This window comes from Cygnus olor, chromosome 3, assembly GCF_009769625.2.
Source record: "Cygnus olor isolate bCygOlo1 chromosome 3, bCygOlo1.pri.v2, whole genome shotgun sequence".
Taxonomy (NCBI): domain Eukaryota; kingdom Metazoa; phylum Chordata; class Aves; order Anseriformes; family Anatidae; genus Cygnus; species Cygnus olor.
The window spans coordinates 114,198,786-114,219,649 of NC_049171.1; the positions used below are offsets into that span (position 1 = coordinate 114,198,786).

A 20,864-nucleotide genomic window follows, 5' to 3' on the forward strand; every position below is an offset into this window, starting at 1 on the left:
AAGTTCACCCTAGTGATTGCACTTTTTCAGCAGATCACTGAAGGTTTTTGCCTTAAAAATCCCCCTTGTCATGCTTTCCTTTCATTTTCTCCCCAGTTACCTTTTTAAACGGAGTTAAACTGGAGCCTAAAATCTTTGATTTGAGGGTTGTCTGCATGACAGTACTTGCGAGAAATCAATTCAAATTAATTAAGGGTGTAAATTCAAGACAGAGGACTCAGCCTGCAGGAGTCCACATTATGGCTACCCATTCACATTTACAGCAGCCTGAAGGCAATTAAATAGTTTGTTTCCACAGCAGACAATGTAGGCTGTGTGTGTTGGGTGCACCCAACGTGTCTGAGTGCATTAGCTGTCAAACTTCCATGTAACCTGCAATACTGTGTTGGCTCAGGACAACCTCGCTGTGATGACACAAAAAAACCCAAGTACTGGCTTGTTCACCTCAATGCAGGCAAGCACTTCAAATACTTCTATGCCTAAATCAAACCAAATGCAGCATTATATTTAGATTAGACCTCTTCTGCACATCTGCTCCAAGACACTCCATCACCAGAGATAATCATAAAAAACTTCTTCCAAACATTTCCCCTTTTTGCCTTCTCTGCAGAGGCTCATCCCTGCCTACTGTAGCCGCTCTTGGGAGGCAGCCCTGTTACAAACGTCCCAACCACCATGTCTTTACCTGGGGAACTTGGCTTTCAGCTTCTGGTCACAAGACTGCTTCTCTCTTAGTGCTAATTAATACAGCCAAAATAAGCAGACTGCTCATGGGATGCCTATGCTGCTGCCTGGGAGCATAGCTAACATGCTGCTCCTGAAGCACATCTTTCAGAGGATCAAGTCTGAAGTTATCTCTGTCAGCATGTCCCACCTAAATTCTGCAGGAAGCAAAGACAGGTAGCGAGGAGCCTTGCTGCTGGGAAAGCCTGAAAACCATTTGCATAGATTCTTTTATGTTAATATCGAAATCGACGCTTTTCTGAGGCACCTACATTGTTAGCATGATGGGAAACACAAGGGTTTGAAAGGTGTGGTAAGCATCTCCTTTCAGGCACCTTAACACGTTACTGCTGCTTCTTTCCACAGCAGCTGAAAACTTTGTTGTACAAGAGAGGACTCTCCGTGCTTACACAATCTGGCAAAGCAGTTATAGGTTTAAATCACAAATGTGAAACAGTATAAGTCAATAACAATACAGTAACCTGTAATAAGTTAGTGCTGTAATAGGAAATATCAAAAGTGCCAAAAGCCTTTCATGGATGAGTTCTGAAAAAGAGTTGTTGTGGTTTTAAAAAATCAACAGTCCAAAAATTAAAAGAGAGGTTAACATGATCCCTTTTATTTATTTATTTATGTACCAACATAAGCATATGGGCTCAGACACAGATGAGAAGTTCTGAACTTTTTTGCATACAGGTGAATGAATTCAGGCTGAAAAAGGAGCACAGATCTCACACTAGCCAGTCCCAAAATAGTAAAGTCCCTTTTCTACATTTAGCACTGTGTGGAAGGGTTTGTGTGTTCATCGAGGAGCTCCCTGGCTACCTTAAGTTTTCCAAGAGCTGTATCTCTTTATTTCTACACTTAAAAGGACGTAGGAGTTCTGAATATTACTAAGATATTATCTCCATTTTTGCTTGCATTGCTTTCAGTAAGGCTGGCTCCAATAAATAGCACATAAATCTTAACTGTCTGTAATCTGTAATAGAAAGACATTTTTGAAAAAGGATTTCTTGGCAGACTATTATCCATTTTGTACCACTTTTTCTTGCCTTGTTCTGTCCTCTTTTCTTCTATGAGAAGAAAACAGATTTTTCCTGTTCACTTTTTTTTTTTTTTCCCCTGATTGTATTCTTGTTGGTGATATACAAGAGCACTGATACAACGTAGTTTTTCATTTTGGCAGCTTTTTTTTTTAAATGGATTCCATAGCATGATCTGACCGGTGACAAACGACCCAGCACTTCCACTTGGAATACTAAAGCTGAATTATCTGGCTTCCTGGGGTCTGATGGAGATGCAGTGAAAATTAAAAAAAATTACTGCACAAGAGCAGTGGTGACTGATGTAGGGTCTGCATGCTGAGCTTTTGACCTCAACCGTTTCTACAGTAACTGTGCAATGTATTGTGCTTTCTATTCTCAGACTCACATTGGAAGCCAATTAAATTAAAAGGCTATTCATTTCATTATATTTGTCTCCAGGTCACTCAAACAGAAATGCAAACGATTCTGTTCAGAGTTTCCTGCATCAAAGAAATTGATATTGTAGAGCTAATTTGTGATAACAATATAAACCAATATGCAATCTGCAGTGATTTAAAAGATACGTGCATAGGATGTACACTGAACCTACAAAACACCCATTAGTGAGATCATGAAATTAAATCTTCCAAAGGGCACTTGTTTCAAGCCCTCAAGGTAGCACTTTATTTTGGTTTAATCAGCTAGCTAACCATTGCAACTCATGCTTTTCAAGAACCAGATTCATCAATGTTAGGATTCATGGATTTGTAATATTGAGCGGTTACAGTCTCAGGAAAGCCCGGTGAAAATAAAAGCTGTACAAAGGTGGTCCGTAAGCACTTTGCTGCTTTAAACAGGGCAAAGCAGGAGTGGAAAAAAGGAGAAAATATTTCTTATAAAAATCAAAGGAGGACTTGTCTGAGGACTGATCCACCAATTTGAACAATAAAGAAGCACATTCTCAAATGTGCTGTTCTCTTAAGAATTGGTCTTGGTTTCTAGCTCAGTGAGAAATTAATGTTTTTGTCAAATGACAGGAAAGTAATGGGCATGCAGCATTATTCTACTGCCTCTATTTTTATTTTAAATTAAGCTTCTGGTATAGTTCCCCATGTCAGTTAGAGCAATAGCAATTTCTGATCTGGTGAAATGACCTTCACCTTGAAGGGAAGGGAGAGGACTTCCACACCATCCTGCAGGATACAAAATAACGGCCTGCAACATGCCATTTGTAGATCATTTTGTGCAGGCTAGTAGCCACAAATTGAAACTTGCCTATCATCAATGGCAGATCAAATTTTAGAGCTTTTATAATGGTCATGGTACTGAAAGCTTGTTGATAGAGTAGATGTGGGTTTGTAATGGAGGCAGCAGCCTTCATTACAGTTTATCTAGACATGGCTGGCAGGATATAATAAACTAAACGAGGTTGAAATGACAAAAATGTCTCCAGGCTTATGAAAACCTGGAACACTATTTCTAGGAAAACCTGGCAGTTTAGACAAAATTGACAAACACTTAACTCCCTTTTCAGATAGGTGAAATCATTCCAGGCCAGAAACATTCATCTGCAGCGCTGAAACTCACGATCTTTCCACCAGGTGTGAGCTGGGAGATAGTTCTCTAGTGGGGGAAAATGAACTTGCTTCCCTCTGATACGGCTAAATTTGTTTGGTTTTCTTCTCTCTATGCCTCTCATTAAAATTTCAGTCAGCTGTTGAAATATTCAAGACAAAAAAAGTTAAAGTGAAAAAATTAAATTAAGGATAGGTTTCTTACAGTAGTTTGGAAATAGAAGCAAAAATGCAAATTTCATGAAGGTTACATGAGCATCTCTACTCAACTTTTACTATAACAACTAGAAAACAGTAAAATTAATTTAGGCAACTAAATTCATTCATTTTTAAATCAGGCAACTGGAAGAGAGGCTCTCTTCTATAGTGCATTATTTGCCTGAGGAGTTTATGCCAAAAAGTAGCAATTGGGTCAGCAGCAGAGCAGGCCTCCAAAACAAGTGTGAAAAAGAAAAAAAAAAAAAAAAAGTGTCACAAAACAAAACACCTAGAGGGGTTTTTGTTTGTATACACACATGAATACATATTTAATATAACAGGTAGAATAGCAGAAAGCAAGCTCTGAACAACGAGGGCCAGAAAATCTGTGCAGGCACATTTTTCTATAAATTGCCTACTGTGAAATTTCTTAAACCATCTTTGACGTAGCTGGAATTGGCTCTGCTAAAAGAGAGGATACTGAATTAAAAAATCCATAGGTCTATCTGATATGGAACATCTAGTGTTTCTGTATTCTTAGTTGACTAATTTCCTTGCTTTGGGATGAAAACTTAAGTTTTCCTTACTATTGTGATTCCTTTGCAGAATATTAACCTTGAATTTGATGCAACAGTGATGGCAGCAAAACTTTTCCCTCCTACCCCAGTTTTTCTATTTAGACAATGAGGTCTCCAAGAATAAAGCTTTGTCTTTGATCATTTATTCTTGTTTGGTTCTCTGAGTATAACAACCAGCTTCTAATAAAAACTCCAAGAGCTTTTCAAAGCTTTCATGTTTCTGGATAACATTTTCCAAACTAAGCTTTTTCCTGAATGTGAAACAGAAAGAGTCCATCCTGGATTTTTCATTTAATTTTTCTTAAATGATTGTCTTAAATGAAAAACTCTCTTAAATCTATCTATATATATATACACACACACTTTTTTTTTTCTAAGAAAGAAGGTATTTTCAGTGGTTAGACAAAACTGGAGGTAGAAACTCTAATCATTGCTGCAGCGTAACTGAGGCCAAGGATTTAGAAGAGGGACTGGATTTTACAGAAGCAACAACATTCAGAGTTATATTCTCCAATGATAAAAAGTGTAATGAAAGGGGAAAAAAATATTTTTTCACTTAAGGTCTTAAGACGGCAATGAGTTCAGGACAAGACCTGATTAGGACATATTACCTGATTTATTTTTCTTTTTATAAAGTATTCTGAACAATCACTTAAGGCACGTTGGACTGTCCACTGGTATGAGAAGATATAAAGCCTGAAAGTGCATTCCTGTGAAAGTAACAGAAAATACACACTTTTAAATGCAGAAAAATATTTGCCCATCCTGAAGACTGTGGGTATTGGCAGAATATGTGCCTGGCATCTGCTACCCCTGTTATGTTATTTTGCTCTTCCATTTTTGTTAGGACAGAAAACTAAGTGCTTTTTGATTGAGACTTTAATGAAGAAAAGAAAAAAAATAGATTCAATTTTCTCTGCAAATTTTAACACTTTAAATGAGGCTATTTCCACAAAGAAAAAGCATTATAAAGAAAGCAATTTTTTTGTGAAGAATAAATCAATGGGAGCTTTTCTTGACATGCTCCAGTAGGGTGGTTAACATGGCCCAGCTGTGAAGGAACATTTAATACATAAGACTACCAGCCTGGAGTAACCCCACTTGCAATCCCGATAGCACAGTGGTCCCAGTACCAGTAGTCTCACTCCACCAACCTATTCCCATTGCACTTCAGGCCTTGATAATGTGGGCATAGCCAAGGTGAATATTGAGTTTCCACAACGGAGGCAGACAGGAGAGAGAGATGACGACAGGAGAACGCAACCCAAAGAATTTAATACAATCAACAGGGCAAACCTGTGCTTCTCCCCAATTCCCTCAGCCCCCAGTTCTTCTTTCATTGCTGCTGAAAGGCTTGAAATTTACAGTATAATAGGGGCTTGTATCATTATTATTCATTATAATCTTAGGATATTTACAGCAACACTGACTAATTTCCACTGCAACAAAACCAAACCCAGAAGAGGAGACCAACAGCAAGGAGCACACCTTCTCTGGGGTTATCAGTGCCACCAAAAATGAGGTGGAGACCTGTTCTTCCCCACGTGCCTGAAAGATGCTCTGCTTTCTTTATACATTCGTCTTAAATGCAACTGCCAACACCAGGAACCCAGACTGTGGGAGGTGAGGCAGCAATGCAGGGGATGCAGTGTGCTTGGGTAGGAGAGAATGCAGCTTCCTCAAAGACCACCAGGATAGAAGCACAAACAAGTTACGACATGGTAAACCTAATTTCTGAAGGGCAACTGCTCCTGTGGATGCTTCCCCCTACCACAATAAGCAAGAAAAATCCTTTTATTCACCAAAGCACACTACTTCTTGTCTTTTAGGTGCTGCTGATTCACATACAACATAGACGAGATGGTGCTGATAGAGGAAAGCTGTTTCTCACTCGGACCAGATTCAGCAGGCTATACTGTCCACAGTACCAGTTTTCAGTGACACATCTTCGGTAAAACAGCTCTCAGAACAAACCTGCTTGCAAGGAAGATTAAATAAAAATTAAAAAAAAAAAATAAAGTCAGACATCTTCAGGAAAGGCTTACCAAACTAAAAGTCCCTGAGACTGAAAACAGAAGCTTATAACATGAGGTCCTTTACTTACAGTTCCAGTGCTTTCCTAGGAAAGTTATGTAGATAAAAGGAACATCAGTGTAGAAGCAAATCATTTTGTTAGTTCATTTATATAATTACTGAAGGTTTAAGCCACAAGGATCAGATGTGTCCTGGCTTGAAATGTCAAATATGAAATTCTTGGGTATTCAGAGTTTAGGAACTGGGCCAAAAAAGTTTCAGAATTGAAGGGTATTTTGGCTGATCCTTTAGCTTCAAGTCTCTCAAGTAAACCTAAGTGAATTAAATATAATTTTTCATGACCGATTAGAGTATACATTTGACCATCAGCTGCGTCTCACAGTCTGCTACCTACCAGCTGGAACATTTATGAGACTTTTTATAACTTAGTTACAGCTACCTTGTGGAACAACTTAATCATATAAAATCTTATAATACAGATGCACAAGCTAAACAATACCAGCTGCTGGCTTGTGCTCTTGTCAAGCTGCTTTACCCCTGTGCTTCTCCCCATGCCATCCAGGACATTCCCACTGCAGGGGGACTGGCTTTGGAGGATGCTATCTGCAAGGGCAAGCAGACTTCTTTGTCTGACATCCAAGATGCACAGTCTCTGAAGTTTCCAGCAGAAATGCAGGGCTTCCTGTCACATATGGGCTTATGAGGTGCACTGAGGAAGCCTCCTCTGAGCAAAAAGTGTCTGAAAATGAAGAGGTTGTGTACATGTGGTTAATGCTGGGAGGACAGTACCCACCTATCCAGCTGCTTGAAGTGATTCTCTTCCTCAAATAAGAATCCTCAAGGCTCTGGCACAGGTTTGCCCTCTCTAGCCAAGGAGCAGAGCACGCCTTGTCTAAATAAAGCATTTGGAGTTTTCGGGATAAAAATGGCTTAATGCCAGCATTATCACTGGCTCTAAAGCAAAACAACAGAAGATGAAGGAGCATTGCAAACAGGTAAAGTGACACAGCTCATCAACATGCAGAACTCTGTGCTACGCAGCACACTTGCAAGTGCCTCACATTTGAGTGGTACAATTTATCTTTATAACCTTTTCTTGCTAGACGGTATTTCATTCCTTTCTTTGTCTGACCTCCAGCTTCTCTGCCAGAGGTGGTACAAAAAATACAGAGCAGGCACAGGAAGGAGAGCAGAGGGAGACAGAGCTATGAAATTATACTGCAGACTTTGTGACTAATCGCCGAGCAGCATCGCCTCGGAATTAACATAATCTTTGAGAGGTTCCCATATGTTTGAGGCTGACTGGGTGCACGTATGCTAATCAGCTTCATGTTATAACCAGGATATTAGAACATAACTGTGCTAAGCGAATGGAGGAGGAGATCAACAAAAATATTCATCAGTGAGATGAAAACAGAGTTCTGTAGGGGAGATTCGGATTCCTATCAGCATCTGGTATAGCTTGGGGATGGAAAGAGCCCTCACAGCAGGACCACTGAGGGCACTGTGTTGATGGGACCTCTCCTTCATGCCCAAGGAGAGAAGTACCCAACCCATCTCTTTTCTATTTCTCACCTACAACAAAAACCACTGCCACAGAAAGTTACTTACACTGCAAAATTGATGTCCCTTTCCCATGACTGGTGAGAGGTTTTGCTTCTTGTGAGCTCCTGGAACAAACCACACAAGTAGCCCCCATGGAGCAGTGAGGTTCTGAGTAGTTCAGCTTTTCTGCACAGCTACAGCAGGTCAATGTGCTTCGGTCCTGGTGGGCTCCGGTGCCAAGAGGCTGGCAACAGTCTTGTCCTCCTCCAGGCCTGAGGACTTCCCTTTCACCGGGTCCCTCCAGATGGGGTGCACGCACAGAGCACGCTGCCTGGGCTCTGTCAGCAGCAGCAGCCACATGCAGCCTCCCTCAGACGTGCATACCCTACTTGACAAACAGTGCTGCTGATGATAATTTAAGCTTCATCTTTCTTCCTGCTCTCTACTTAGTCCATTTCTTTGGTGCATCCTGGAGGTCTCTGCATAGGAAATATCAGGTGTGGAAATGACTAATGAGATATTCATTAAGACTAGATTGTGACGGAGATGGCAAGCCAAATCACCCCCAAACTTCTGTTTCTTTGCATCCAGTTTTAAGGATCATTTTATTTATAGCTAGAAAAATTACCTGCAGCACTATTGCTGGGAAACTAAAGCCTACAGTAACGTTTAGCTTCCATTCCAGCTGCTCTACATTGAACATGCCCCTTGGAAATCCAGACAGCATATACACTGTCTTTGTATAAGACATGCAACAGATAATTAGAATGAGGTATACGAGCATTGACCTGCTTGATTTTATTTTTTGGCATTCTCTTCTTCCCAGCCCAACATACATTTATGAAGCATGAAATACGTTCACCCTTCCTGACTCACTTCTATTCTTTTTCAAACCTGACAGAGCACTTGAGGTTGGTAAGTGAACTGTGCTAGTCTGGGTCATGGTTTCAACTGAAGAAAAAAGAAATGCAAAAAAAAAACCAAAAAAAACACAACAACCCTGCGGTGGATTAATATGATTTTGGTTTCATAGCTGACAATCATTTCTCATCATTGTTTCAAGCATGAAAGATTTAGCAATGGCTGCATGAAACTTCAGTGCCACAAACTTTTGATGCTTCATCAAGCAGCTTTGCTTTTGTCTGTTGTACGCACTGCAGCCACAAGTCCCTACCTCGTGATCCTAGGTGGCAAATACAAAGATAATTAAAAAAGCTGAGGTTCAGAGAGTTATTAACAGTACCTTTGCATTTCAGCAACATATGAACAAGCAATTGTGTTCTTCACAAAAAGTCCAATTTTCTTATTCTAACGTGCTCCTCATTTTTCTCTATCTTGAGTTGATCTCTTTGCCTGGGCATTTTCACCTCAAATTCCAAGTAATCAAACTGTCAGGAACGTCACCCACTAAGTGAAAGCACTGAAACAAACAAAAAGAGCATTAGCAATCTGCTTGTGAGCTGCAAACACATACACAGAAGCTGAGCAGAGTTTTCTGAAAAGCCAGTCGTGCTACTTGGAGGGGGAACTTCACAGGAGAAAGCTACTTGGTAATACAAAATTACTTCCCCCCTCCCCAAGGAGGGGATAAATTGTGGATACTAATTTAAATTAAACAGGTAAAATGCAAATGACCTAATGCAATAAAAGATGCAAAGCTTCTGAAGTTGCTACTTCAAAATCCACATTTTGTCCAGTAAAGACTTTCACCTAAACAATGTGTTTTCATAGCATTTATTTTTTTTTATTTTGCCTTGCAGTTTTACTTCATCAGCAGCATCTGCAGATCACTGTGTTCTATATTTTGCTACAACACCAGCTTCATGGGTGATGTGCTGTAGTCAGACACTCAGAGCAGTCTTTCTCCTAACTCCCATTGCAGATTTGGGGATGTATGTGTCTGAGACTTTTGCCTCATGACTAAGAGTGTTTTTTATCATTCAGATGGGTTTTAGCTGTAAGATGGGGATAATAAAACTTCTCTAAGCAATTATCTTCTCAAGGTTACACAAGGAGGGGAGGTTAAAGAACATCCGTGTCTTCCTCAGAGCCTTGGAAGTTAATACTAAAGATTGTTACTAAGATCTTTAATTGCAATAATGATGCTTAGGCTCCATTGCAAGTATTTTCAGGAAAACTGCTGCTTTTTAAATAATCTCTAATACAGTCTAGAAGGAGTACATCACTTTAATGAAGGGATAGGAGGCGGGTAAGAGGGAGAGTAATAATAAGTTAATGAAATAGGCTTGGTTGTCTGCACAAGATTTGCAGATGAGTATTGCATACCCATCACCATGTGCAGGCAAACAGGTACTCAGCTCCCCTAAAGCTGGGTTCATGCAAGACAAATATATGATAGGACTGGGTAATTCACTCTAAATGCCTCAGATTTCACTGCTCTCAAAACTTGAGGTGACCTCTCCAGAGGCTAGAGAGAGAGACATGAAAGATCAAATCAAACAAACTTTCTCTATCTCATACCTTCAGAAATCAATGAGACTACACATGCACCATTTCCGTGATTTCCTTTCTGTATGCTAGTAGTCTCACTTCTTCCTCAGTATTTAATTATCAAATACCCAAATGAACTCCTCAGGATAAAGCTACAATCCAAAATCTATTCACAGAAAAGAGCTATTAAAGAACATTCGATACACACACGAACCCATTTGCAGATAGTTCTCAATCAGCAAAATTCATTGACTAAATTATACATGGTTAATTATTCGCCCATCTCTCACCACTCAACTCCCCTTTTTCCCCTTGACAAATTCCTAAAACGATCAAAATGCTGATCACAGCCCAAGAGTTTATACGGCTTCTTCCCTTTGCATCTCCCTTCCAGTTTCTTCCCTCTGGTCCTTTAGTAAGCAAACCCTTCTAGTTCAGCAATTTGGCAAAAAGAGTGAAATTTTTGCTTGCAATTATATAACTGCTGCAAGGCATTTCAGTCAGCAGGAATGCCATCCAGGAGATTCACGGCTGTAAAAATGCATAAACAGCCGCTGTTCCCTACTGTAGGACTTTCACTGGCTGTGCAGTCCGTAGATTTGAACACTTTGATTTATTAGAGGGAGAAGCAGTGAGAAAACACTGTCAGGCTCCTGGAGCAGCTGAGGTATTAGGCTGCTCCCTTCACGTACATCATGCTCATGAAAAGCGCAGGAGCCTGGTCGGCTATAAATTAGGAGATCCTGGAGGTGTGGGGTGGGAGGAGGAATCACGAGTGTCAACTTAGCTTGTGATTAGCTTTAAATCCTGAGAAACATTAAACAAATTCTGGCTGCTTCATGACTTACCCCTTCCTTTTCCCACTGCTCCTTTATTTATAACTTCCCTGCAGAAGTGCGGACCCACTCTCCCACTGCTCCTGGCTTGCAGCCACTTGGGCCAGCAGGATCTGCCTGCCTTGCTGAGCTCTGTTTGCCACATCTCCTTTTGAAATCGCTTATTAAGGTCCTAGGCCTGATGAATTTTTAATTCTGCTGGGAAGGCCTTACTCACAGAAGGTGCTACTTCAGCTAACTCTGTGGCCCTGTGCCACTCTTCTCTTCCCCTCACAGCTCCTGCAATCTCACTTCTTGAGGGATCTCTTCTAGCCAAGAGAAACAAGCTCTCTTTTCCCACCCAATTTGCACAGTACCTGGTTTATACTATTAATATAACAGCTCTCTAACTATTGCAGGGTAAACTGCAGCCACAAAATTCATACACATTTCTAACCCTGAAGTAGCCACCAGTTAGGGTCGGTTTGCATTAGATCCCATAATCCAAGGCTTTGCCAACCAGCCCCATTACTTCCTTCATACCTGATACCCTATTTCTGGAATATTAAGATTCTGCAGGACGTTATATATCCTCTTCATCTCTATTCCTGTGTTCAGTTGGTGTTCCTCTGCATTGATTCACTGCAACCAGCTTTGCTCACATCCCGCACACAAGCACAGAGTCACTGAAATCCCTGCTTTCTTCTCCTCAACCTCGCAGGCTTTGCAGCCAGGTGTGATGGATTTCCTTGAAGCTTGCCAGAACACAGGGGTGAACCCAGCTGCTCCTCTTGCAGCTAGTTGCACTGAAAGCTGCTGCTACCAGAGAAGCCACACCAAAGTCAGAGTTTAGAAGCAGGATGCTCTGCTACACCAGCTGCTTACATAAGCTTATAAAGCAAGGCAGACTTGAAGGGAAAAAAAAAAAAGTATCAGTAAAACATCTTTTTACCTCATTTCCTTTTGACTTGACTTAGAGGCTTCTACAGCAAACATTATGAACATATAATCTTGGTTCTTTTCAACTACAGAAGCATGGAAATACAAATATTATTACAGCAGCTTTTTTTTTTTTTTCCTCTGACTACAAGTCTGTACTCTCAAATATCTCCAGTCATGCCTTTAGTTCTTCACATGAGGAATCTTTTCAACAGAGCACACAGGACTACACCTCCTCGTTGTAGAGCTGCCCTTTTAAGGGGTATCACAGGGCTCATTCCTGAGCTGATGGGGGGGAAAGAGGGTGGGTGAGCCTGTGATTTTGGGAGAGGCGAATGAGTGCAGTCCTTGACTAGTCCTTTTGCAGCTAACTGTCTGTAAGGCAGCCCTTCCCCACATGGTAAATAGGCTTATTTACTCTTCTGTTCTCACATCTCATTCCTAATGCTTTCGGTGTATCCTAAGCACACAAGCAACCACCTTCTGTCCTTGGACAGCAGCCCAGCTCTCCTTGACTTCATCAGCGTTTGCGTGGACTGTCTGAGGAAAGACTTCAGCTCAGGATGGTATTTACACTACACGCTAGTCATTAAAAGAGCCACCAGCTCCTGTTTCATGAGCAAAGATATAAATTCCAGGTCATTACATAAACTGACTTCACCATGCATTTGTTGAGGCCATTAACTCAGCTGCAGCCCTCAGCTCACCCTCCAGAGGAGGAACAGGGACAACAACATCTTAAACAGCAGCGCCCAGCTCTCCTCTCCAGCCGAGGAGCTGCTGCAAAGCAGGAGCAGCTTTGCACATCTCATTGCCTGGTCCCCAGTGGGAACTTGACCTAAATTCTGTGGTACGCTGGGAAAACCAACCTGAGATCTTGCAGCTGATTCAGCTACCGTGAAAAGGCGAGGGCCTTCTTGTGACTTAGCCCATGCTACTGATCAGAGCAATTTCCAGGACTCTCTCAGATGTTGTGCTTCTTTTTTCCATCTGCAAAAGAGGGATGATGCATCTCCCTCACACGCAGGTGATAATGAGATGAAAGATGCTCAAAGATTAAGTATAGCCCATAAAGAACATCACAAGTTTAATTTGGTATAACCGGGAGAAACTTTAAAATTTCAAAGGCAATTCAGTTCACTGTTTTTAGCACTGTTTTGAAATGTTAACATCTACTGCAGTTCAGTTTGCAAATCCACAGCTGTTGAGCAGAAGTCATTAGGGGAAGGGGGGAGAAGCTGGAGTTTTTATAGGAAATGATCAGGAGTGAATTAATTCATGTTGGCTATGAATTTTGCATCAGTAGATTTCAGTGCAAATCCAAGTGCAGTAAACAGTTTATATTCTCCCTCTGGTTATTGTTTTGAGCTATCTTCAGATGCATGCTGACCTCCCCGGATTGCTTTATAGGCTACTCACACTGCAGAGGTTTTCTTTGCAGCTGATGCCCCAAGGCTGGTGTCTCTGGGCTAAAAGCTGACACTGTGCAGAGCTCATGTAACCCAGCTCAGAGGAGCTGTGCTGATTGATAGCTGAGGGTCTGATTTGTAGCTAAAGAGTGGAAAAATTGGTTTCAGAAGAACAGTTCTGGGATGAAGGTGGAGTCTGACATGAATCCCATGGCAGTTTCAGACAACAGCTTTTAAAATTTTCTGTGCACGGAAACAGCCTGAAAGAGGCACCTGGTTCCATCACCTGACTGGTCACAACTCATCACCCACCCACTTGTGCCAGCAAGCCCATCGTGGGGCAATCCTATGCATGAAATCAGCAAAATATTCCAAGCTGAAAGTAAAAGAAATTAAACCTAGGTCATTTACCTAATCCAGTTACAGCAAAGCTCCAGAAACACATTCGTTAGCACAGCTAAAGGAGCAGTAAGTAGTACCAGGGGAGATGGAGCAGGCAAACATCCCTAAAACTCTGGAGACTGCCTCTGGAAAAAAATAAAATAAAATGGATTGTTAATAGTCTCTCTCTCTCTATATATATATATATTTTTTTTTTTTCCCCAGAAATTCTTTGTGCCATTTCCAGCCTTCTTTGTATTGCCAGTCGCCAGCTTGCCGAAGACTTCTTGCCAGTGCTTCCAACAACGCACAGACACACAAGTAGTTAACAACTCCAACTTGGATTTGACACTTTTCCTTAAGATTAAATGGGCTACTCACAGAGACAGACAACTCGCTAACTTCAAAGCTTCCTGTCTTAGCTAAAAAGAAACAAATTGCTTCCCCAGTGAATCCTCTCAAGGGAGCAACTCAGGATAAACCTGTGCTATTTGCATTAATTCATCTTTAAACATAAACCCGAATAGATTCTGTTTCTTTAATATATCTTCCCATTATTTAAATGGACTTGTTTTAAAAGACAGTAACGTGTTTGCTTTGGGGATTTTTTGCATTTCTATTTACCTTTTGGCTGGCAGTTCATTGTTATGGGCAGAACTGCTGGAACTAAAGCAGTTGAGGCTTACAAAGATTTTAGAAAGGATTTACATACGAGGCCACTCTCGTGCTGATTTTCAGCAGTGCTCCTTCTCTCAGTCTGGGGACAGTAAGGGGATCTTTTGGTCACAGAGCCTGCCTGCGGGCTGGGCTGCCCAAGGAGAGTGGGGCTTTGTGGCAATTGTCCTGATACCTGCTGCCAAAACCAAGCAGTTTTGATCAGCAGATATAAAGGCGCTTTGCAGAGGCACTCAGTTTAGTCCTCCAGTTTTTGCAGTGGGTGAAACACATGGAGGAGTAAAGGGAAACAACAACATTTGAAGGCCAGTGGAAAATGGACTGATTTTTCTTGTTTGCTCACAACAAATGCTATAGATTGCAAGGTGCTCACTCGCTCTGTCCTCTCCAGTTGTGTTGAAGCCCTTTAAGACCTTTATTAAGGGTATTCCTGGATAACCCACTCTTGTTTTAGGATTTCCAGTTGTCTATCCCTCCCTCTGCTGCTGGCAGACCTCTACATCAGAGCAGGGATAGATGGGATCAGTGGGGCTCTCCATGCCCAGTCTGCTTCTTTCAGTTTAATCTGGCAATGAAAGCGGCCTTCAGTAAAATGCCATCAGTGGCAGGGCAACTCAATTCTGGATGCAAAACTGTAAGTATGTGCAAATCTCTAAAACTGTGTGAGCTCAGAAACCCATAAAAAAAAATCGGAACCAAATAGAAATAACCCCACAGACTTTCTGAACTTTGCTAGCATCTCTTCAGGCCCAAGAACTTCCTGGCTCCAGGCACTCTCTCATGGGATGGCTGTCTTGAGAAAACAGGGCTGTTGCGCTGTTTTCATCGCTGACCTAGCCCACAGCAGCAGTACTCAGAGGCACACAGTGTCAGCGATGACAACTCGTTGCCTGAATAGCTGCATCACTCCTAGTCTTTTTTTTTTCCTTCCAATTAGCTGCAAGAAATTAGCTATCTCACAGAAATCAGCCTCACGTTGCACTGTTTGGGAGCAGTATTTGTGCAAAAGAGTCGCTTAAGGCAGATGTGAGGCTCTGTATTTTTGAACGAAGTTCACAAGTGAATATTGTGAAGTGCTCTGGGGGGGAGTCAGCACCTTGATCAGTAAGGAAATGCTTTTGAGTTCTTTACTGGCTTTCGTGTTTAGCCACTCCAATTTCTATCATGTGTGACTGTTTCCTATATTAGCAGGAGAAGAGTGATTTGTGGGCAGTGAATGTGAAACAGGACATCAGTTTAACAGGGCCGTTGGAGGTTAGCACAAAATGACAGAACAGCGGGAAGCAGTTGAAAGCTTCCCCCTCAGCAATCAAAGCCCTGCAATTTTGAGTCTTTTCCTCCAATCAAGTAGTGTATTGATGAGAAACCAGTTCTGATAATGACCTTTGAAAGACCTCATTCTGGCCTTCTGGGGCAATTCATTTCTCTAACTACGGTGTCCTAACAGGAGCTCAGCAAAAGTGCATCATCTACACAATCACTCGAGCAGCATGACAAATGGCAGAAACCAAGGGTAGGAGATTTCTTTTCCCTTAACTTGGCTGACTTTTTTTTTTTTTTTTTTCCCTTTGAAGTCCCTGTATCTTGGCCTACCTGAATATTGCTTTTCCTGTGCGCATCTTCCTCTCTCCTACCTGTCTGTCCCAGCTCACTGAAATTATGGATAGAGTATCCTTACTAATTCGTCAGTCCTACTATAACCTAATGTGCTAGTTCCTTCCTGTGTTGCATAGCTCCAAATTTCATTTGTGAGGCTGCTCCTAGATCAAGTCACACTCACCACAGTTCAATTAATTTCACTTTTTTTTTGTGTGTGTGGTGCTGATGAGAAACTCTATTTTTTTTTCTTGCAAAGGCAGACACAGGGTGCTGAATGCCAGCTTCCCTAAGTGAGAAACAGTCGGTGCTTGCTCTCAGCCCTGCTGGTGCTGGGTGTCATATTTTATTACGTGAAAATCCACCTCCAACCAGTGACCACAAGCTGCGTTACTGAAAATTGTTAGGCAGGAATCAGAACCATGCAGTCTTTTCAGCTGATTTTACTTACCATGGCCCTCCTTTACAAGTCTGGTTTTCAGTTTTAAGCCTCTGCCATTTCCCAGTGCCCCTGAGCTTGTGATACCTGTGATCACTGTCACTACCAAAGACAATACTGCAAATGAGAGGTGGGGCTGGCATCTCTCTGGGCAGTCAGCTCTGATCCTGGCCACAAGGCTGGGGTGGTTTTGTGCATATCATAAGCGTTTGTGCTACCACCCCACATCTGCAAATGAGCACATTCTAGCTCTTGGACAAATGGCTGGGACAGCTGGAGCAACGTTTGAGCTTCATGTCTGGCTCTGTTGGAGCTGGGAGGAACCCCAAATTTTAGGTATGTCATGCTGCATTACAGTGATTTTTAAAGCTCCTAATACCAGCTCCGAAATGCCATGAGACGCTGACCCAGTACAAACTCACTCTGTTAGCTCATATTTGCTCACAACATCAGCAGGCTTTATGCTGGTTCTGGGCTCATCCATCCCCCTGCAGCTAGCAGCAAGGTGACACAGAGATCCCAGAGCTCACAACAGCCATCCTGCATGTCCCAGCTAACCCAAAAGAAAGGCACACTGAGAGCATGCCTGGTTCACACGAAACTCGTGCGAGTGTTTGATAAGAGCACAGCACCCTGCTACTGCCATTCTCGGGAACACAGTGTGGGTGTAGGGAAAGCTTCCTCTCCCAAATATGTCTGGGGCCTCCTACTCTCTGTCAGCTCTCTGCCATCTTATTATGAGCCAACAGCCTCTGTGCATAGAGGGGTGAAGGAGCGTGTTTGATACGCCAGTTACAGCTTATATTTGAGAATTATTTTCCTCGCAGGGTCAGCCAGCCTGCTCATACCCTGGCACTGAGGAAAAACAGCTTCTGTAACATATATTGTAAGGAAGCTACTATATGAAGCATGGAGGAAAAAGGGAAAAATATGTATGGTCTTTTTTCTAAGGGAGCAAAACAATTTCTTCCTTTGTAGTGTCTAGGAAGGTCTCAAGCGTAAGCAGCTTTTGGGAATGATTTAAGTAGTTGACATGACTGTATTCCTACCTGATGGCTGTTGATTTGGCTCCTGTGATGCCTGAACAGTTCTCCCAAAGCCAGTTTACTCTCTATTGTCTGTGCCTGATGAGGGCTTTTATTTCTGATTAGATACATTTCCTCCTTATTCCAGATCTTTGAGCTTCATTTCTCTCCCTCAGCACCATCAGCACTTAGGGAGGAGGGATGCAGATGTGGGTACCACTACTGGCATGCCCTGCTAGGTAAGAACAGAAGTATGAACATGTCACACCTTAGCTCAACAATGCAAGCAGAGGGCAATAGCCTTACATCTGCAAGTGCTTTAATAGTGTGCTAGCCCCATACTCTTGCAGTTTAGTATCTCTAAGCTAAATACTAAATACTTTTTTTTATTCACATACACACACACACACAAATGTGCTACAGAAACAAGCCAAACATGTCAGGTCCCAGCTCTGTATGAGTTTATTTTATTGCATGACATCTTCCTAAGAATAAGGCATTAGAGAAGAAAGGAGATGTCCCCATGTTTGCTTTTAAGGTAGATATGAGTCCTGTCTCCCAGGCCCCGAGCCCACTGGGGCTGCTGACCTTGTAAAGACAGAAGCATACATTAGCTGTGTCAGAATCACAATCCTCGTGGCTTACCAAAAGAAACAAACATAAATAAATAAATGGTGAATTTATGTTCCTTCTACTTTTTAAGAACCAACAATTGGCAGGAGAATGTGAGGCTGAAATACATGCATTTATATACACACAGGGAGTAGTTGCCTTGCCCTCTCCTGCCACCCTGGGGGGTCAGCATTCAGCACACCTAGAAGAGCACGCAAGCAGCTCACTGAGCACTGGGCTGTCCCACCCTCTCAGCCAGTCCTTTCCAAAAGGTGCTCCCAGACCCCTCAGTCTCAGCACACAAGCACTGCGTGGGCTTGGTGCATGCAGAAATGTGTGACACAGAGCAGGAACAGGCAGCCCAGAGCAGAGGAGAGCTGGAGACCCCCTCAGAATAATAATAAAATGCAACGTGGGAGTCACAGTAGTGAAAAGTCACAGTCACATACTGTTCAGCAGCCGAGCTGGAACATTCTGTCACTGGAACATTAAGACATGGGATCCCATTTCTTCAGCTCATTGAATCAACTCACCTGAAACAGCCCTGCATCTGGGAGCTCCCACTGGTGCCTTCGTGCAGCAGTGTCCCATTGATGTTCATGCCTACATGGCTGCTGAATTGTTGGATGCGATGTTCAGCAGGTGGTGGCCATCAACATGAGGCAAAACCTGGTGTTTCTTTCCTCCAGGGAAATGTAAACTCTTCCTCCCTACTTACCCGCAGCATAATCTCTGAAGAAATCCCGCCATGCAAACCCTTGTTTGCTGTTGGACTGAAAACAGGCTGGTCTTGAAGCACTGCTGCTCCCCAAGCAACACTTAACACGGCTGTGAGGCTTTAAAATGAGATCTAGAAAATTGCATTTGCCAATATGTGTTCAAACGTAAGCCCAAGTGGACAGGGACGGAGGATTCCCAAAGGAGAACTACATTATCTTTGTCTATAGAAAACAATTAGAAATTTAATTATAAAATGCTACAACTAAGGGCTTAATATAAATGCATTTCTGATGCTATCCACAAACCCAGCAGACTTCAGGAATCTCTTTCAAAATAAGTGCCTACAAGCAAAATATGTTTTTGTTTTTCCTTCATTCTGAAGAGACTGTGGGCAATTTACATGCACTTTCTTATCTAAAAATACTTTGGCCATCTATGTATCTTACGTGCTATGAATTTCAAATGCAGATTGCAAAAAATCTACATCAAACCTCAAACAGGTTTACTGTTCTGCCTATAGACTCATGACTGAAGATAAAGCATTTCATATTAGTATGAAGGCTTTGGCAGGGGCACATAAAATCTCCTTATGAGCAGGACTTTTGATAAGATTTGATAGAAATGTTTCTACCTATATTTTAGATAATCAGATTACAGTGTGATTTCAAAATTAATTTCCCTTTCTTGTGTAGTTCTTTGGGAATAATCACACAAATTGAACACTGCAAATGAAAATCCTGGGTTCATTGAGGTCACTAGGGCAATGCCTACTGATCTCAGTTGGGCCAGGGTCCCACTTTGTGGGGAAGTCTTAAGGAGAAAAAAAAAATCAGACTTCTGGAAATAGAGCAGCATGCCAAAAAGTCTTTTTTGTAATTTTATTTTGAACACAGTCACACTGCCATGTTTGAGAAAACAGCTCCTTTCATTGCCTTCAGGAAATCAGCAGGTATTTGTGCTCCCACTGATTGCTTGAAGGCACTGTAGAACAGGCTGGCTTAAAACCTGCTGCTTTTCAGGGGCCAACTACTGCTGAGGTGGGCTGAAGTCCCTATCCCACTCCTGTGCCAGGAGCTGGCTCTGTGGCCTTGGCTTCCACCGAGTGCTGAGCCAGGGAGGTCCAACAAGACCCTCCTGCTTACAGCAGGACCAACTGGCTTCCCTAAGGAGGTACGGGCTCGCTGTGGGCCATGGACAAGGTCTCTTGACTCTCAGAGGCCAAGAAATCCTGGGGTCCTGTACCTGAGAGGTGAGCACTCACAGGGAGCCTGGTGTAGGTGGGACCTTGTCTGCCTGAGAGGTGGCGGCTGTCAGCTCCTCAGGAATTTCCAACTAAAAGGGAACAGAGAGCCCCACTTAGCAAGATTTTATCTGTGACAGAGCTTGAATTCAGCTTTTGGAGTCATCTTCCTCCCAAATCCTGAAAGACCCCATCAGTTTTTCCTGCCACTTTAAAATCCTTTCCTTCTGGTGTGAATACACGCTCACTTCTTTGCATCAGTGAACACAGAGCAAGAGACTGCCACGCTAATGCCAATTTCCAAAGCAAGTGTCCTAGCGCTTCCTTCTGTTAGGTTTCAGCCAGAAATGGAGAATGTCCCTTTGGATAAGATAGGTGCTGCTCGCAGCCTCAGTTTCTCTGATAAATAAATAAAGTGGACAACCTGAATAAATAATGACCTACCTCCTGTAACATAACTAGCTGGACTGCTGCAGATGTGGTCCTGCACCAAACCACACCGGTATCTACCACACATTTAAGAGTTTGCATTATTAGTAAAGAACTGCATGATCAGTTCCTGTTTGAAGCCTCTTCCAAATTAATGAGAAGCACTGGACACAAAAGGGAATTCGGATCACGTATACAGCAGTGTAGTATTAAATACAGCAGCAAGAATTTTAGGAAAACTTACCAAAAGAGACAAGCTTGATGCCTGTAAACATGCTTTAATCAGGATTTTAGATGAAGCCTGAAGTTACTGTTTTTTTTTGGGAAGAATTCCTCAATTAAATTTCCATGTCTCCATATAGCGCTGTGGAGTATTTTTTTTTATAATTAGCTGATAATATATGAGAGGTTCTGGACATGGACATCAAGGAAGTGGGGCTTCAGCTTCACTGATAA

General features: G+C 42.2%; 1 long non-coding RNA gene across 2 annotated transcripts; it reads right to left on the reverse strand.

Annotated features, from left to right (window-relative positions):
* Positions 1-1,390: 1,390 nt before the first annotated feature.
* Positions 1,391-11,790, reverse strand: LOC121068264. 2 transcript variants are annotated; one of them, XR_005818762.1, is made up of 7 exons: positions 11,487-11,790; positions 10,159-10,294; positions 8,921-9,097; positions 7,744-8,156; positions 5,901-6,072; positions 4,710-4,808; positions 1,391-3,462 (listed from the first exon to the last, which is right to left on the reverse strand). It is a non-coding gene; the product is annotated as an uncharacterized LOC121068264 (long non-coding RNA). The 2 variants fall into 2 exon arrangements; XR_005818763.1 differs by lacking the exon at positions 10,159-10,294.
* Between the last annotated feature and the right edge of the window lie 9,074 nt (positions 11,791-20,864).